General features: G+C 57.0%; 1 protein-coding gene across 11 annotated transcripts in view; it reads left to right on the top strand.

The window, feature by feature from the left end:
• Positions 1-17,808, top strand: part of ZMIZ1 (zinc finger MIZ-type containing 1) — a 241,568-nt gene that overhangs the window by 171,457 nt on the left and 52,303 nt on the right. Inside the window, exon 1 of one of the 11 annotated variants that reach the window (XM_030940493.1) lies at positions 876-1,257. The exons of 9 other annotated variants lie outside the window; for them this stretch is intronic. The gene's annotated coding sequence lies outside the window, so the exon portion shown is untranslated. Of the gene's footprint in view, positions 1-875; positions 1,258-1,392; positions 2,044-17,808 lie in introns of those variants that run through there. One more of the 11 variants, XM_010363251.2, reaches the window with a different exon arrangement.

Below are 17,808 nucleotides of genomic sequence, written 5' to 3'. Positions count from 1 at the left end.
TATGTCAAACAAGGAGCAAGAATATAATTTCTAGATAAGTGATTTGTCTCAGCCACTTCCAGGGCCGGCAGGAAGGTTTAGGGGCCAGCCAGAGGCTGAGGCTGAGAAGAGGGGATGGAGTCAGGAGATGCCACCTCAAACGCCAGTGACCCTGGTCAGCTCCCAGTGTTGGCCAGGGCAGTAGGGCACCGCAGTCCAATACAGAGGAGATTTTAAAGACAGTCAATGGCTGCCCTTCTTTGGGGATGAATGATGGGGCCTCACTTACCTTCCTAATTGTTTGGGGCAGTTAGGTCACCATATAAGCAACTTTCACAGGCAGGTGGGTGGGACTGGGGGAGGGAACTATAAAATGCAGTTTCTCCCGAGGGGGGAATAATGACAGGGAGTGCCCACGAAAAAGGGAGGGGCGAAAATCTCTGGAGGTGAGACAGCAGGTGGGCTTCCAGGGGTGTCTAAGGGGCAGAGGGGTGGGGGGTGAGCAAGCCCTCAAAGGCCGGAGCCCTTGCGACAGACTGGCTGGAAGGAAGAGGCCTCGGTCACCACAGGATGCAATGTCAGGAAGGCAGCAGCTCCCGGGGCGGGGCAGGGCCGCGCGCAGCCGCCCCCGGCTTCCCTCCTGCAGCCAGCTCCTGGTCACAGGAACTCCCCTAAGTCGGGGAGCCGGAGCGTACGTGCGCGTGTTCACCCTGTCCTGGGCCCCTCGCTCCGGGAATCCCGGGGGTGCCAGGGCACCCAGGGTCAGGGAAGTAAAATGCCGGGCCGCCTACCTTCTCCACCCCGTAGCCCGTTCCGAAAATCCTTTAAACCGAGATTTAGTCTGGATTCCCAGCCCCGCCCTTCCCTCCCCTCCCCGCGGCCGAGGCCCCCTCCAGTTCAGCTCCCTCCTCCACCCCCTCCCCGCCGTGGACCCTCATTAGCATGCCCACTTGGGAGGATTCGCTGGGGGGCGGGAGACACCCGAAGTCATCCACCGCCTGCGCCTTCCCGGCGGCCTCCTCGGGCGATAGCGCTCCGGGAGCCCCACTCGCACAAGTGTTGCTTCCAATTAATTGCCTAGGCGGGGGAAGGAAAGGGGCCTGGTCGCCGCCCCCGCCCGGAGGCTGGAGCGCTGCTCGTCGGGTCGTGCGTTCGCTCGGCAGCGGCGTGCACCAGCACCACCCCTGCGTGCAAGTTTGAAATGTGAGCTGCCTCCGATTCATACTCGCTCGCGCTCCCTCGCAGCGAAGTGGCTGGGCTGACGGTCTGCGCGCGCGAGTGAGTGCGGGCGGCGGGCTGGGGGGCGGGGGTGCGGACTGCGAGGCTCGCGGGGCGGGGAGGGCGCGCGCGAGCCGGGGCTCCCTGGAGACGCCAAGGCAGGTCTGCTCGCCTTTCATCTTCCTCCCGCGCTCCTCCTCCTCCTCCTCCTCCTCCTCCCTCCCTCCCCTGTCCCCGCCGTGGCTGGCCTGGCCTGCCCCGGAGCCCCCAGCCCCACGCGGGCACACGCAGGGTGGGTGGTCACGCCCGCAGGGTCCGCGAGCGCGGCGCAGAGCGCGGGCCGTGGGAAGTTTCTCCGGCGCGCCCCGTGCGCCCCCGCCCCCCGCGCGCCCCCGGCCCATCCCTGTCCCTGGAGGGCTGTCGCTTGCGCCCGGGCGCGCGGCTGGCTGCCTCCTCGGCGGCGGCGGCGGCCCCATTAGCGGAGCCTCCGCCTGTGATTGGCTTCGCCCGGGAAGCTGGAGACGGGCGATGAATAATTGATGTGTGCGGTGCGGTAGCCGGACGGCGGCGGCGGTGGCGGGCAGCAGCGAGCGGGAGCGCGGGAGCCGGAGCGCCCTCGGAGCGGGCAGCGCGGAGCGAGCGGGCGCCGGACCCGCCCGGGCCCCCGCGCCGCCGCCGCCGCCGCCCGGGCGCGGAGCGGGGATGCAGGCGGCGCCCGCTGCCTGCGCGCAGCCTTTGTTCGGCGCCGGCTGAATCCTACCCGGAGTCGCTCGCCGCTGCCGCCGCCGGCTGGGCCCCAAGCTCCTGCGGGCGCCAGGGCGGGACCGCGACCGGTGCAACTTCTAGGTAAGTGTGGGGCCGGAGGGGTCGGCGCCTGGGCGCCCAGGGGCCGGGCCCTGGGCTCCCTCCGGGCGCGGGGGTGAGTGTGCGTGCCTGTGTGTGACAGAGGAGGGCCGGTGCATTGTGGGTAGCGCCGTGTGCTGCATGGTGTCAGCCCCAGGCTTGGCGGCGAGAGTGGCACCGGCGTGCACCGGACCGGTTTTGTGTGCCCACAGACGGGGCCTTCATTTCTCTTTGGGGCCAGGGGGCAGAGTGCGCCCCCACCAGCTCCCTGAAGGTGAAGTGTTGGCTCTCCAGCAGACATTTTACGAGGCTCTGTGCTCAGTCGGCTCCCGCTGCAAAAATAAAGAATTGGCCAGGATGCCTTCGGAGGCAGTGCCTGAGGGTCCTCGACTTCAAGCTCCTCCTTTGTCAGAATGCAGCCCTGAGGCTGCCAGCGCCTAGAGACCCCACGGGCACTGGTGATGCCACCATTGCGGCAGGGTGCCTTTCGCAAAGGTGGTGGGTGCAGAATAGACTTCTGAGAAGTGTTTGCTGGCAAACTGGCTGGAGGAGAGAGGTGGATTTGCACCAGAGGGCAGGAAGCAGCCTTTCAGGAGGTGCCTGGCTGTGAGGACCTTGTACAAGACCTTGGAGAGAGGGCCCCTTGATAGGGGCTAAGAGGCGGCTGCCTGGGGTTCTGAGCGTGTGGTTTTGGTATTGGTGTCTTAGAAGCCAAGCCGTGGTGCCGTGGGCACCAGATAGGTACCAGTTCCTGGGTCCAGAAGCCCTCTAGGGGGAAACTAGGAGAGGTCAGCTGGCACTTCTTTAGACGGGCTGCAGGAGACTGTCATTCCTACAGTGGGGACCCAGGCCCTTTGCCCTTGACCATCAAACCAGACTGCCAGATGAGTGCTGAGCAGGGCTGATGGCTCTTCCAGCAGGAAGGCTTTGTGTGGCAGGTGGCATGGAGTTGGTGCCAGTGTGCTTCTCATTGGCCCATCCTTGAGAGTGGCCACAGAAATCGGGCTGAGGAGAGAAATCAGGCTGAGGAGTGAGTTGGGGTGAAAAGGCCGTGCCATCCTGAAATCAGGGTGACCCCAGATGTTACGTGGGGGCTCCGGCTCCCCCAGTTATAGGGCTTTGGACCTGAAGCTTATCTCCTGTCCACTATGGAGGAAAGGCCCTGTCCCAGGGATTGGGCGGAGGGGTGAGTCTTGGGGTCCACATGGCTCCTAACAAGACTGTTCCCCTTTTTTTGTGTGTAAGCCAGGCAGTCACTACCCTCCAACTAGCTGGATTCAAGTCCCCTCCTGAGCTATTTTTACCCTGAACTTCCTTAGTGAGAAACCACCAAACGGCGGTGCTTTGGTGAGAATCTAGGTCTTTACCGGAAGCGCAGCCTGCACAGAGTTTACACCTCGCTTCATAAGACTGCCTCCACTGCCCTACACAGCCCTCCCCTGGCTCAGAGCCCTTGCGCCTCTCTCATGCTTCTTGGTTCTCATCACAGCCTGTGCGCTCAGGGACTTGTGAGCCCCAGTTTCAGATGGGAAAACTGATGTGCCCGAGATCATCCAGTTGGGGATGTAGGAGGCCAGGCTTGGCTCCAACAGGAGCAAGACCTTGACTGCCAGTGCGCTCCCTGAAAGCAGGGACCACGTGTTTCTCATCACCGTATGCCCCAGTGCCAACTGTGGTGCCTGGCGGATGGTGGGTGCCCAGTGGCTGCTGAATGATGATGGCACGAGTGGAAGGCTGGTTGGTTGTGTTTTCCCCATTGGAGTGAGAGGGGCAGAGAAATCGAAAGAGCACTTCCAGATCTCAGTCTGCATTGGTTGAGCACCCAGTCCATGCAGTCCCTGGGAACTCTGAGATGAGTCCCTAGTCTGGAGTCAAGCAGCTAGAGGGAGAAAGGTGCTTCCACAGAGGTTCTGCGGAAGTCCCCCCCGGGGCTTCCTGAATGTTGCCCCAGGTAGTAACGAGAGATTGAGCTGGGTCTAAGATGGCGCCATTCAGTACAGTAGCCACTGGCCTCATGTGGCTGTTTGTGAATTTAAATTAATTAAAGGGATGAGTTCAGCTTATCCTCGGCACTAACCACACTTCAAGCGCTCAGTAGCCACCAAAGACTGGTAGCCGCCTTGTTGGGCAACTCAGACTCTAGAACATGTCCACCACAACGGGAAGCTCCATAGACGACAGACAGCGCTGGCCAGGAGGCTTAACTTAAGACGGAGGGGCAGTGAGGACACTAGCTCAGAGCCCATGAGTTTAACAGTGCAGGTGGGTCTGTTAGATAAAGAGACCTCCTGTTTCCCTAGCATTTGTTTTGTGGCAGCCTCCTGCGGGGAAGGAGTAGGCCAGTCAGGCGTTCCCATTTAACACGGGAGAAAACTGAGGTTCACTTTTGCCCAAGGTCATCCAGCGAGAGGGTGGCATGAGTCCCAGGTCTCCAACCCCTCGGCCGGCACTCTGTCATCCAGCAGAGGTCAGCCAGGGGGCACGAGTGGGCAGCGGTCCCAGGAGCAGCCTCAGACCTCCCTGAGGGACAATCTTGGTGCCGGTAGGCGTCAGTCCCTGTGAAGTCATCCATCGATCGGGCAGGAGCGCCAGCTCAGCCTCGGGTCCTCAGGAACAGAGAGTTCTGTGCTGGCAGAGCTGGAAGGAGCGGGCGCGAGGTTCTCTGGGCAAGGGAGGTGTTTACCTTGAGCGATGCGGCATGGGTCCCTCGGGAGAGGCTGGCTCCTCCGCTGGGAAGGAACTCCTCAGTGGGGCCTGTGGCTGGGATCCTTGGCACCACCTCAGAGAGAGGGGTACAGGCCCGAGCCCAACGGGGAGAAGGATTTCGGGACCTTTGACTGGTACAGAGTGCACCTCACCCTTGCTCTTGCCCCGCCACACCATGTCACGGAGCATCTGCTGGGCCTCACTCGCCCTCCTTCCCCAAGCCTCGGCTGCGGGAGGAAACTCTCCCAGGGCCTGGCAGAGCAGCAGCTGCCTCACGAGGGAGCCTGCTCAGGGAAAAACAAGGCCCCCACCCTCGAAGCACTTGCAGCTTCCCAGGGAGCTCCCTGGCCAGACACCACAGGCAGGGAAGGAAGGCCAGCCCACTGGCCGGAGGGCCGAAAGGACTTCCTGCCCCAAGGTCACATGGCAGGAGAGTCCGGGGATGGGGCCAGTGCCCTCTCCCGGCCCACTGCAAATCCCAGTCTCCCAGTGCGAACGTGTGGTTTATGATTTCATTGTGCCTGCCTCCTGGTTTCCTGCTCCAGCCCTGAGGTGAGAGTTAGCTTCCCATGGCCTTGTCCCTGGGTCCTGAGGTGCCCACTCCCCCAGCAGCAGGCCTCTGCCACCTCCAGCTCCCATGGCCCTGACCTGACTGAAGTGGGAGGTCTGAAAATGCGGTGGCTTTCTGCAGGGATCCCCGCACACCGAAAAGAGGGTTCTTCAAGGCCCATCAGGGCAGTGTAGGGATGCGAGGACCTTTGGCAACACTCCCAGGTTTCCAGTCCTCCAGAGGGAGAAAATGGTCAGGGGCGGGGCACCAATGAGGCCTTTCCGGGGAGCCCTTCCAGGACTCATAGTGAGTCCCTCGGGGGAGGCCCACAGTGCCCTTGTTCCCCAGGATCTGATGGGCTGTGTGCCCTTTCAAACTGATGCACAGAGCTGGGAGCTGCCCCCATCACCTAGAGTACTGGGTGAGGACCCCTGGGTGGGCTGGCCAGGCAGTCTGCTGCCCCCCTGCCTGGCCAGGCACAGGAAGTATGACCCTTTTCCTCCCTCTCAGTAGCCCCAGCCATGGCCCTGACTTCTCCTTAGAGCCATCCTGGGGCTTTTCCAAGCCCCAGAGACCCTGCTGGGTTCCCCAACTGCTCCCCCCGCCCCCCTCCCCCATAGTGTGAGGCCAGGCTTTACAAGTGCCTGGCCCGGGGCAGTGGGGCTGCTTTGTATGTATTGGGTGAATGGAGAACAGGAGACTTAGCCAGGACACTCACATTTTCTGAGACTGAGGCTCCCAAACCACCCTGTGAGTTGTTGGGTCTGAGGGGAGGCCCGGCCCCTGTGATTTGGCTTGTAAAGCTCCCCAAATAATTCTCATGCTGTTGGTAGAATCATGGCTCCCAGCGCCTAGCACTGAAGCGGTATTATCTATAGTCTGGTGCCAAATTACTGTGTGACCTTTGGCAAGTCACTTCCCCTCTGGGGGCCTGAGTGTCTCGTCTCTGCCTCATCTTTGTCGCATCTCTAAAAGGTAGACTCTACTCCAGGGCCTCAATACCAGTCCTGTGCCAGAGAGGTGGGGAGAGAGGAAAGTGAGAAAGAAGCTTGGGCCATGTCTTTGGGTGCCACCACCCACATCTGGGGCTGCAGTGGAAAATATTAGGGTGCAGCATGGCAAGAGAGAATTAAATGAACAGAGGCCTATGCTCTACACCCCAAGAGCTGTAGAAGCAAGAGGGAAAAGTGGTAACTTTAGGGCTGGAGCGGCCTGAAACACTTCCCAGGTGGAACTTGATTTTGGAAATGAGCAGGATGAGAAGGGACTGTTGGGTTGGAGGACTAGTAGCTGCAAAGGCTTGGAAACCAGGAGAGGTATGGCGCTTGAAGAGAAAGGAGGATGTCCCTCCAGGTGACATGGGGGAGGTTAATAGGAACTTGAGGAGAGGTTGAGCGAGGCTGCTGCAACACCTTCAGGACAGTGGGGAGCCATCAAAGGCTTTGGAGCCTGGGAGGCACTGGGACTCCTCCTGCTTCTAGGAGCAGAGCTGTTGCTGAGTAGCAGACAGGAATCGGGCATGGAAGTTGGGAGTAGTACGAGGTCGGCGTCCTGCTGTGGGAATGTCCCTGCCCCTGCTGACGCAATGGAAAGCCTCGTCTTGTTTCAGGGTTCCTGTTTTGTGGTTGCCCGTGGTGGGGGGCAAGGGAAGCCAGCTCTGCCTTCTGAGGAGCTCCGGGAACTGGATGGAGCTTGTCCAGACCTCCCCACAGCAGCCCTCTGCTCTCCTGGAAAAGAGAGGCCGTCCTGTTTGTGGAGTCTCTCTCTAGTCCCTCTGGGGATTCTAGCCAGGCCCAGGAGACTTTAAATCAATGTGTGCATTTCCCTGGGGCTGGGACTGGAGTGGATGTGTGCCAGCGGGTAACCTCTGGGCTTGCAGTTGGTCTCCCACCCTCCTAGGGCTCCAGTATTGAATCCCGGCTCCCTGGGTCAGAGCCTGAGGCACTAGTGATTTACCAGCTCCCTGCCTGCCTCCCAAGAGCTTATGATCTGATGGCAGCTTCATTGTGTGCAGAAGATTTAGCAAGGTCTGGTTCAACCCCTATGTGTGGGAGGCAGGACTGTGAAAAAATGGGGGGCATGTTTCAGAGAGGAAGGAAAAAGGAAGCCCAAGGAGCCCTTTTTCCTGCCTCTCACTTCTGCTGCTTCCAGGCCCAGCTCTAATGCCATGGCCCAGAAAGCTTTCCCTGATTCCCCACACCCAGTGCCCAGGGCCACTGCCTCCTTGTGGTCCTTAGCTCCTGTGCATATCCAGGACCCAGCGCCATACATCAGTAGCTTCCTGTCGTCCCTTGCCCACTACACTGAGTTGAGGGACAGGCGGTCCATGACTTGCATCCATGCAGGGTGCTGCATCAATATCTGTCAAATGGCCAGCCCAGAGCATAGGGACATGGCAGCCCTGGTCACCCAGGCAGGAATTGAGAGGCTCGAGGTCTTGGCCCAGCTCTGGCTCCCTAAGTTGTCTGTGTGACATGAGGAGTGCCTGCCTTTCTTGGGTTCCCTGCTTGTAAGGAGCAGCGTGGGATTTACTATGCTGTCCAGTATAGCAGCCACACATACATTTAAATATACATTAGTAAAATTAAATTAAGTTTTCACTTCCTCAGTCACAATAGTCACATTTCACGCTCTCAATAGCCCCATGGGGCTAGTGGCTACCGGGTTGGACAGTGCAGCAGTGGAATGTTCCCATGATGGTAGAAAGATCTGTTGGCAGCGCTGTGCCTAAAGTGATCACTCTGTGGCCCATGGGCCTACCCTGTTGGCAGCTTTGGTGACTGCTCCTCTCCCTTCCCCTCGATGCTTGGGAGACCTCCCTGCCCAACCCTCTGGGCTCTTAAAATGGGGCCACCCAGTGTCCCTCCTAAGACAGTGTCAGAAAGTAATTATGAAACCCACATCTGTCATTTATGAGTAAGTCACCAAGGTTCTCTGAGCCTCTGTTTCCTGATCAGTGCAGTAGAGCTACCTGTCACTGCCTGGCAGGGTTGCGGTAGGGAGTAAATGAGATGGGGCTGAAAGGCGCTTAGGTCGGTGTCTGGTCCATAGTAACCTCTCAGTAGCTGGCAGCTTTCATCACTGTCAGGTGGATTCATCCCCTTGCAGCACGGGCTTAGTTCCAAAACTAGCTGGGCATTTGGTTCCCCTTGAGTTCCTGAGCCCGAGAGGTTGGGTTCTCTCTACCCAGCTCCACCACCAGCTCCCTTCTGTCTGAGCCTTGGTTTTCTCATCTGTACAGTACTCCCGCCTGTCCTCGCCCTGTGTTGCAGCTGGAGACCTTGCTGTGCCCTGTGGAGGGTGGTGCTGTCTGGGGGCTTATCCCTGCCTCCGGCGTGGCCACTGTAACAGGAGAGCCTGAGAAGGTCAGGGGACAGAGGTGCACAAGTGTGCTTGCCACTTGTCTGTCCCAGAGAGAAGCTGCAGGGCTGTCCCTCCTGCAGCCATCGGGGAGGTCCCAACGTGTGTCAGCTCTGGAGGAAGTGAGCATGGCCGGCACCCATGCGCCCACTTTCATTTCCCTCTTGGGGAATGAGTGATGAGAGTCTGCACCCTGGACTTCTGAAGCCTGCCAGTGATTTGCACAAGGACTTTTTCCTTGAGGTCCACTTATAGTTTGTCAGCGTCTGTGAGCCCCTGTGTTTCTGGGTAGAGGGTCTGTGAGTCGAGCCATGTTGAGGTGGCCCTTAGGGTCCAGCCGGGGTGGGCTCTCAGAATAAGGACTGTGAGTCCAGCCTTGGCTTCCAGGTGCCCAAAGGGTGCCTGGAGAACCCCTTGCTGAGAGGGAATTCTGGGAGCTGGGGAAGGATCCCAGGAGCCAGCACACCGCTTCCTGTCAAACCCTAGGCCCTGACACCCGCGGTGTCCTTGGTGTCAGGATGGGTACTAGGAGACAGAGCAGCCTTCAGGAGCAAGGCCAGAAGACCATACTGGGGAGCAGACCACGCGCAGGGAGAAGGCACGGGCAGCTGGGGGACCAAAAGGGGCTTGCTGGGGACTTGTGGCCATCGAAGAGATCAAGGAGGTGAAGACTGGGCACTGAACTGAAGTGGGAGGTTTCCAGGTGGGGTTGCCCTTACCCCACAAAGGTCCCCTCCCAAGCTTGCTCTCAGCATCTGTCCCCTTCCTCTCCTGTCTTCTCCACACACCGGGACTTCTCACCCTGTCTAAGCCTCAGTTTCCTCATCTGTAGAACTGGAGACTAGAACATCTGTAGAACACATCCCCTAGGACTGTGGGAGGATTAAAGAGCTCATTCCAGCCAGCACCTTGAGCACAGTGCTGGGATCTCATTGCCCCTGAGTAAACATGAGCTGCCCTTGCTGCTCTGCATGTTTCTCCTCGTGTTTGTGGGAGGCGTGTTCCTCTGGGTCACTTGTTCTCCTGCTCCCCAGCTTTGGGGTCTCTTAATTGTCCATTGCAGCCCAGCCTATCCAGACACTCTCCCAACCGTTCACCCCATGCATCTGTTGGGGGTACCTTTTCTCCAGCTTGAGTCCTGAACTGGTAGAACATGCAGAATGCCCATCTTCCCCAAGAGCCTGAGACGTCTTGGAGCAAATAGTCCCCCTGCCTCCCTCCAGGGCCCGAGGACTCTTGGCCAGAAGCTCAGGGCTCACTCAGTGTTTTCAGAGCAAAGGCTTGTGTCTTCGCTGCAGAGAGTGGGGGACAGCTTGTGTAACCCACAGGTATGTCTTGATTTGCCAACAATAGGCTCAGAAAGTTACTGGGCAGTCCCAGCATGCCCTGGAAAAAGGACAGAAACCATTGTCCCAGGGTGTCAGGGCAGCAGCACCTAAAACAGAGAAACGCCCCACCCCCACCTTACTAGAACCATGGCAGCCTCGACCATTAGGTCCTTAGTGGCTTCTAGGAGGCCACTCGGGCAGTGGGTCTCCCAGGAGCAGCATCAGGACAGGTGGGGAGTAAGAGCCAAGCACTTGGCTTCCACTGTAAGCTCAGGCTCTGGCTCCTTCTGTCCAGGCCAGCTTTGGCCCTTAAAATGGAGGTAGGTCCTCTGCCCTCCCCGAACCCTGCTCTTCCTTTGACTGCTGCTGCCCAAGGGCACCCATAGACAGCAGGTAGGCCTCAGGAGGCACGCTCCTGCAGGCCCCTGTACCTACCCGGCCTATGTACCCTACCCAGCCTAGAATTAAGCCTTCCCAGCATCAGGCTGATCAGGGACCCATAATCCTCTCAGAGCTTTGCATGGTGTTGTACCTTCTCAGAGAAATACATTTAGTGACCTGGATAAGATCTTTCTCCTCAGGTGACATTCTTTGGGATGGAAATTTCTCCTCTGGGGTTTCTTCCCAGGTGTGGCTTTCCTGGTCATCCCCTTCTCTCTCCCAGGAGTGTGTAGTCCACCACACCCTCATCCTGGTACCCCCTGGACTCTTACCTAAATAGAAACCAGCCTCTGAAACGACCTGGCCCAGATTCACTTCCCTGGACACCTCCCCGGTCTTGGGCACCTGCTACCTGAAGCCTTGCTTTCATCCCACCCAAGTGATCTTGTGCTTGAGATGTCTTTCTGCCACCTAGCAGCATACTCAGTTACCACTTCTGCAAAACGGAGACACCCTCCCCCACAGGCCTGTTATAGCAACAGGATTCACTGCGTAGGCTGCCCACCGAGTGTGTGAGTGTGTGTAGGCATCTGCTGGGGACCCTGGATGCACACCCCCCCACCCGTGCCCTTTCTAACACATATACCTGCGACCCTTACTAGGTACGCTGCACCGCCACTACAGCACTTACTGTAGCCCTTGGTATGTGCGCCACTACAGCACTTACTGTAGCCCTTGGTATGTGCAGGAGTGTGGCATTTCTTCAAGTTCATGACTATGACTGTAGCTCACTCAAATTTGTATGGTGAGCGTCCAGATAGGCAACATATGCATGTAATGTATTTTGGAATGAGTGAATGAACAAAAGAAGAGCTGGGTCTGGTCCAGGCACTGTGGGAAAGGTGAAAAAAGACACATCCCCTCCCCTCTGGGAGCTTAAAGTCCCAGAATTAAGATAACAGAGCTGAAAGGCACTGGGTGTGCAGAGCTAGACATGCATCGGGGATGAGAGGTAGGGCTGAGCCTGTTGCAGAGGTTATGTGTTGATGAAGAGAAATATAAGATAGAACATTTGCAAATGTTGCCTGGGTTTTGCATCTGTGTGCATATATCAGGTAAACATGCAGTTGAACACGCCTGTGTCCACAAGGACGTGTGAGGGTCGTTTGTATGTTGAATGGCTATTGGATATAAGATAGTGTACTGGTGAGTTTGTACAGGCTTACAAACACACTGGGTGTTGGAAGTGTGTCTGTGACATAGGAGGGGCACATGGGGAACTGGGTGGTGTAAATGTGTTGACACATTCCAATACCTTTGGGGCATGCAGGTACCTGCACTGTCCCTCCCTGCCGTGCTGGGCCGTCTTGGATTGTCTTGGGCATTTCTAGAGTGCTTTAGAGTGCAGAAAAACACTTCCACATATGCAGTGACTTCTCCATGCCCAGCAAAGGGTGGGAACTGAGGGTCAAGGAGTGTGGGGAGCTGACGGGTGGAGGTGTGGCCTAAACTCTGGCCTTCTACCTTCCAACTCCGAGGTTTCAGTGTCCACCAAGGGACTGGCGAGGTCCTGTATGCACTTCCCTGGCAGTGCCCTGGGGAATTTGGAATCCAGACACAAGAGGCTCACTTAGATCCAGGACTTTGTGAGAGGCTCCTGAGCAAAGGAAGGATGACTGTGACCCCAAAGATATCCATCTGCTCAGTATCCATCATGCCCTCTGTGGATGCATGGGCCTGCACACATGGCCCCACACACAGGCACACGTGCACACACACACTCATGCACATACACGCACACTCACTGCACACACTCATGCACATACTCACTCATAGGCACCCCACCCTTGGGGTTTTCCCAATTAAGTTCAGAAAACTTAATTGTAGCTTAAATTTTCATTTTCAGCCAACTTTGTTTTTAATGTTGAGTAACTATCACTTGTTTGTATATACTTCAGAAACAAAGTCCCTGGGGGAGAAGGAGGCTGTTTTCTTAAGCTGAATCCTAGAACTCCAATTAGGAGTGATTGTTCCACTTCTAAGGTTTTCCAGCCGCTTCCTAGCAAGCCCTGCTGAGTCCCTAATTAGGCAGCCAGGGGCGCCCCTGTTCAGGGCCCAGCACATCTCAGGGTGGCCTGTTTGAGGGCCAGTCTTGGGGAAGTTCAGGGCCAGAACCCCAAGTGGACCTTCAGGGTACTGCGGATGGTCCTCTCTGTTCAGGGAGTGGACTGGTGTCATTGCCCGCCATCCCAAGGCCCTGGCTGCCTCTGGGGACATCAGTGCAGGGCACAGAAGCAGAGTCAGGGTGCCCTGGGTTTCAGGAAGCCCCATAAGCCGGGCTGGACGGCCCTTGGCCCAGGCAGGGTCCCGCGAGGAGGCTGCCGAGTGCTACTCTTGCTCTAACTGGGGATCCACCCATGATGGGGCCTGGCCCGCTGGTCTCCATTCACTGCTCAGCAAACTAATGCTCACAAAAGTACCATAGGAATTAGAGCCAGGGCCACCCCTCGTGCAGGTCTGGGTGACCAAGTCCTGCCTTGTAGTCAGCGTGACATTCCATGCCATGGGTTCCACTTGGGTGGGGGATGGCCTTCCCGGGGTGAGGCAAAACTGAGAAATTTGAAGGGCAGTTTAGACAGGTGGGCGGAGGCGTTGGTGGGTGAGGGTGCCGGGCAATGCAGGGAGAGCTGACCGAGTAAGGGACCTCAGCCTTGTTGGCTTTCAAAACCAAACACCTGATACCTTTCACCACAGTCGTGATTTTCAGCACGCTGCCCGATGGTCCCCATCCACTCTTGCTGGGGAAGAAGGGTGTGTGGTTGAAGAAACAAACCTCTTGCAACCTCAAGGTCTGCCTGAGCTGCCCATGACAGCTGGTTCCTACTCGCGCCCCGCAGGGCTGTGGGGCTCACTGGGTCCTCTGGTGCCGTGGATGCCCGTGACCGTCCTGGGAGACGTTGCCCTCCACCCAGCCCAATCCGATTCCCTGTGGCCTTGGGGAGGTTCAGGTTTCTGCCTGCCAGGTGGGCAGCTCCGCTCGTTCCCCGCAGCAGCAACTGAGCTCACAACACTGCCCTGCTCCTGCCACCTGAGCCCCCTAGGTGCCATCTGCCACCCTGTTTCCAAGCGGCAGGTAGGCGGCCTCAGGGCAGGGGACAGGAGAAGGCAAGCAGATCCCAGATGGGGAAGGCCGGGCTCTAGCCCTGAGGGGTAGGCAGTGCCTGGCCTGCCACCTGGCACCTGGGTTGCCCCCAGCCTTCTTCGGGAATGGGTGTGAGCAGGTCTGTGAAGCGTGGGTATGAGTAGGTAAGGGGTGTCCCCCTCGCATATCTCTAGCTTAGTTTCTCTGCAGGTGTGAGGAGTGGAGTCCATGTGGGCAACTCTGTGTGTATCTGCTAACCCTCTCTGTCTTGAGCCCGGGCATTCCCCAGCATTCGTGCCCGCTCCCCTCTTATTCCTCTGTGCCTCTCCAAGTGTACCTTCCATGTCTCTCAGGGTCTCTGTGTTCCTGTCTGTCTCTGTCTCTGCATTCTGAGCTCATGAGGGTGCCTTTGCCATCAGAGCCACCTCTCCCCCCCAACCCCCCACATTGAGTTGTTCTACTTAATTTCATTTTCCCAGGGCTCCAACTCACAGAAATAAACCCTCCCTCCCCACCCCTGCACTTTTTCGATTTAACAAGCCTGCTGGAAAACAATAGTGATTTCCGCATCGATCATAAACAGAAGTGATTACCATACAATTACAGCCTGAACCATCAGCCTGGATGCAATCACAGAGCCGCATTGTAAATCGGAAGACAATTGCCTGCAGAATTACCCCCAAATTGGTTTAAGTGGCAACAAAGGAGTGTTGGCATTTTGGTATTTTGGAAAGGGATGGCAGGAATGCGGATGCCCTGGTGGCAGAGAGTCCCCACTGGGAGACCCCTAGGGCCCCTTCCTTGGCATTGAGGAGGCTCTTGCTGGGGAGAGTTGCCTGCCACCTTCCCCCACCCCATTATTCTCCCTTCAATTACTGTTCCTTGCCCGTCTTGGCACAGCTTGTCATAAACTCATTTATACTAATGTGTGAGTGGCTAAGTGTGCCTTCGAACTTGGCCAGCAGATAGGGGTGAATCTGATGGAATTCTGGGGGGCCTCTCAGCTCCCCAGTATCCCCCTTTCTCCACTCCCATCTCACCTCTGGCTCTTCTATGTCACCCCATCCCTCTATGCTCCTGGCCTGGCACCCACCCCACAGTAACCTTCCCCACCATCTCCCAGCCCTCGGTGGACTCTGGCCAGCATCTCCCACATCCCATCCAGGGCAGCCCACTCCCTCCTGCAGCTGCAGTGTGTGCCCTGCATCCTTCCCAGCCATCCAGGCCAGCTGGAGGCCACAGTCCAAGCCAGGTGGGCTAGGGCGGCCACTAGAGGGAGGGAGCCTGCTGGTGCGCCTGCAGCACGTGCTGAGGGGAATCACAGGTGGGTCTGCTCCTTTCCAGTCTGTGGTTTCACAAGAAGTGCCCTGCCAGCAGGACCCCTCTGAGTGTCTGAAGACTGGACTCTTAAGCTCCAGCTGTTTCCACCGGGGGCATGTCTTTCTCTGGGAGGTGATTTCTCTCCAGGGCCAGGCTACTCTGAAGTTACCGGGAAAGCCTGCCCACCCACTGACACAGTCAGATCCCCTCACAGGGGTCCATACCCAGGTCAGAAGTGCTTTGGCATGCCCCATCTGATCCTCACAGGAAGGTTTGTGCATGCTTGTGATTTTACTCTAGTTTTTCCATTAAACAAATAAAAAAAGAGGTGGGGAGACCTGAGGGGTAACAAGGCTTGTTCCAGGTGACACAGCCCATCAGTGAAGAGTGGCGTCTTCAGGCTCCTACGTGAGTAATTGTTCCTAGGATGCTGTCTGCAGCCTCCCCAGACCCACATGAGGTAGACTGGGGTCTCACCTTGTCACTGACCTGCCTTGAGACCTCAGACAACACCAATAATTTAAGCAAGCCCGAGTGAGTACATGCTCCGTCCTCACCTGTTTATTCACATGTCAGCTCCGCTCATCCCACTGCAGCACTGTAAGAGGATGGGCGGGTCCCTAGTGAGGGGACTAAGGACCAGTGTGGTGACCAGGCTTCCCCAGAGCCCTCAGATTCCTGGTGACAGCAGCTGGTCTGCCCCCTGTCTGCCAGCCTCTGAGCCTCTGCTGATGCACCCTGGAAGGCAGGAGAAGCCGGATGACCCTGAGCTCTTTTGCATCTGGTGCCACTGAGGGCCTCAGTTGTGCTGTCCTGGTTGCTTTGCAAAAGCCTTAGGACCGGGCACCATCTAGAGTTGGTGTATCTGGAACCAGAAACTCTGTTGGCTGCCCCAGCTCTACCCGGAGTCTGGGGACCATTGGTGTTGCCCCGCGCTTGGCCTGTGGGGCTGGGGCAGGTCAAGCTATGGGGTGACCCTGTGCCTGGCATTGGGAGGTGCTAGCATTGGGAGGTGACTGATCTGGAAGAGAAGCCAGGCCTCAAAGACCATGGTGATGTTCAGGGAAGAAGCTGCTGGTCTTTGCCTGTCAGGCAAACCTGCCCTCCCCAGGCCCCACTGTGGAGCCTTTGCTCTTGCTATCCATTTCCTGGGGACCCAGGTGTCCAGTGGAAAGACTGGGTTCCAAGCCACGGAGACCTGGACTCAGGTTCCATCTCTGCCACTTTATGGTTTGCACCGTCTTTAACTCTGAGCTGTATTATGAGACCACAAAGGTGATTGCTGCTGAGTCCAGGGCTCTTCAGACAATAGCCCGATGTCCTTGGTCTCAGAACCCAGAGGGAAGGGACCTCGCTTTTATTAAGCATTCATCATGTGCCAGGCTTTATCCTGAGCATTTTAAGGATGGCCTGCTTACTCTTCACAACAACCCCAAGAAGGTAACCAGAAACTGGATTTGCAGAGCCCAACGTGGGAGCCAGTATCCCCGTGTGCTAGTTGGAGCTTAAATTTAATGAAGTGAAGTTAAATGGGCCGGGCACAGTGGCTCATGCCTGAAATCCCAGCACTTTGGGAGGCTGAGATGGGAGGATTGCCTGAGCCCAACAGTTCAAGACCAGCCTGGGCAACATGTCGAGGACTCATCTCTACTAAGAATCAAAAAAAAAATTAGCCAGGGGTGGTGATGCACACCTGTAGTCCCAGCTACTCAGGAAGCTGAGACAGTAGGATAGCTTGAGCCCAGGAGGTCGAGGCTACAGTGAACCATGTTTGCAGCACTGCACTACAGCCTGGTGGATAGAGCCGAATCCTGTCTTTAAAAAAAAAAAAAAGAGAGAGAGAGAGAGAAAAGAAAAGAAATAGTTAAATGGAATTTAAACTCAATTTCTCAGTTGCACTGGCCACACATCGGATGTGCAATAGCCCACGTGGCCCTACCTCCTGTTTTGGGCAGCACAAATCAACATTTCTAATACTGCAGAAATTCTGTTGGCCAGCGCTGTACTCTGTTATCCTATTTCATATTTGTGAAGTTGAGAATGGTTGGTGATTGTCATGCGTAGGGTCTCAGCTGGATGAGGCAAAGTGGGACGTAAAACTGTGCCTATCAGTGCAACATAGCTTTCAGCACCAACATTCTAGGCTCTCCTTTACCGCTCAGCCCAGACAGCTCCCCTTTCATGACCCTTCCATGAGTCTAAAGCCCATGGACTGTTTTCTCTGCACCCTGGAGCAGAGCCCAAGGCCTGCTCCAGGGTGGACACTTTGGGGTGAGTATCTGGAGTGGGTGATAGAAGGAATGACTGACTGAACATGGTCTACTGAAACTTTGGGGTGAACTCACCCCCCTCCTGATAGAGCTCATGTGGGGAGGGCAGAGCCAGCTGCTGAGGAGTGATGGATGGCCCCTCTCCCAAGATAAATGTAGCAGTCAAGGTAATCGGATTGTGTGTGACGGTCTAATTTGTAGGCGAGGGGAGGAAGCGCCCAGCCATGCCTCGCCCCAGCCACCCATATTAGTTTAATCAAATGCCCAGTATCTAAATGACTGGGCCCAAGTGATGGATGATGTGGGCTTTGTTAAATGCTGTTGCCCTGTCGAGCCAAACTTCCCAAGGCCCTGACCAGCTCCTGGACTCTTTAATTTGTTTTTTCTTGCTTGGTTATCTCTGCGTGGGGCAGGGCAGGGGGGCTGGAGCTCTTCTGTCTGTCTTAAAGCCTCTGGTTTTTCATGGAGGAGACGAGGGAGGAGGCCAGACCTGGGGGAGGAGTGGGAGGGAGTCACCTTCTGCCTCTTCTGAGAAGCCTTCCTGGGTGGCTGCACAGTCTTGAGGAGCCCGACTTCCCAGAACCCTTCAACAGGGCTTCATCGTGCACCGTGTTGCTTCTTGTGTTCCATGCAGACTCACCCTCACCTTGTGCTTCTCACTCCATTAATGGGGTATTTTGGGATGCAGGGCATTCTTCCATAGGAAAATTT

The sequence above is a fragment of the Rhinopithecus roxellana genome, chromosome 11, assembly GCF_007565055.1.
Source record: "Rhinopithecus roxellana isolate Shanxi Qingling chromosome 11, ASM756505v1, whole genome shotgun sequence".
NCBI lineage: Eukaryota > Metazoa > Chordata > Mammalia > Primates > Cercopithecidae > Rhinopithecus > Rhinopithecus roxellana.
Note: the sequence above shows the minus strand (reverse complement) of the source record. Positions and strands in the feature narration are given on the sequence as shown.